This window comes from Muntiacus reevesi, chromosome 4 (assembly GCF_963930625.1).
Source record: "Muntiacus reevesi chromosome 4, mMunRee1.1, whole genome shotgun sequence".
Lineage (NCBI taxonomy): Eukaryota > Metazoa > Chordata > Mammalia > Artiodactyla > Cervidae > Muntiacus > Muntiacus reevesi.
Window position 1 is genome coordinate 132,114,580 of NC_089252.1, and position 1,174 is coordinate 132,115,753.

Sequence of the window (1,174 nt, forward strand, 5' to 3'; positions counted from 1 at the left end):
TTTCCATAATCTTTAGAGGCAAGAAAAATTTTTGCCATCAAGATTTATGATTCTCATGACTATACTGGGGGCAAGTGAGTTATCTACCATGTATGCTTTAATTTAGAGGAAAAAGATCCTTAAACTTTCTATGGAATATTATCTGTCAAAGCTAAGCTTTAAAAAAAAAAAAAGCTAAGTTTTAATTAATCACTAATAGGAGGTGTAATCTTACTATTATAGTATAGGATAAAATCCTTTACCTATCATGATATTTTTGCCTACCCAGATGGAGCTGTTTCTACATTAGTTTGTGAGAGTCAGAGAAAGCCTCTTTCCAGCAGATAAAGAACTATAATTCAAATCTATGCTGTCCAAAATGTTAGCCATTAAGCCACATGTAGCTACAGAGTCCTCTTAATATGGTTAGTCTAAATTGAGATATAAAATACACAGATTTCAAACAGTATGAAAAGAGAATGCACAGTTACCCTATAATTTTATATTGACTATGTTAAATCAATAGTATTTTGGATTAAATATGTATTATTAAAATAATATCATTTGGTTTTGAAAATTGTTAAAGGGAGTACTAAAAATGTTAAGTTGCATGTATGTTTAACATTGCATTTCTATAAGTTACCACTGACCTAGAGGCTATCCTGTGAGGTAAGTGAGTTGCTCAGTCATGTCGGACTCTTTGCAACTCCACTGACTGTAGACCACCAGGTTCTTCTGTCCATGGAATTCTCCAGGCAAAAATACTGGAGTGGGTAACCATTCCCTTCTCCAGGGGATCTTCCCAACTCAGGGATCGAACTAGAGTCTCCTGCAATGCAGGCAGATTCTTTAACATATGAGCCACCAGGAAATCCCTCTGTGAGATAACTTAGGTACAATGTATTGTTGCAGAAAATAATTGATAAGATAAAGTATCTACAAGACACTGTAGTAAAAAAAAAAATCCTAGTTTATAAGAAAAGGAAACTTTGATTCTGCTAAACATAGTGAATATTATTAAATAAAAAAGAAGAACCCTCCATTGCAGTTCTAGACTTTAAGATGGCATCATTGCATTTAGCTCTGCTTTATTTAACTCTCATTTGGTATGTATGTATATTTTAATTTGATTTTAATAAGGGATGATCTTATAAAGTCAGGTTGAAGTCTTATGTTACTGGTGGTAAGAAATAGA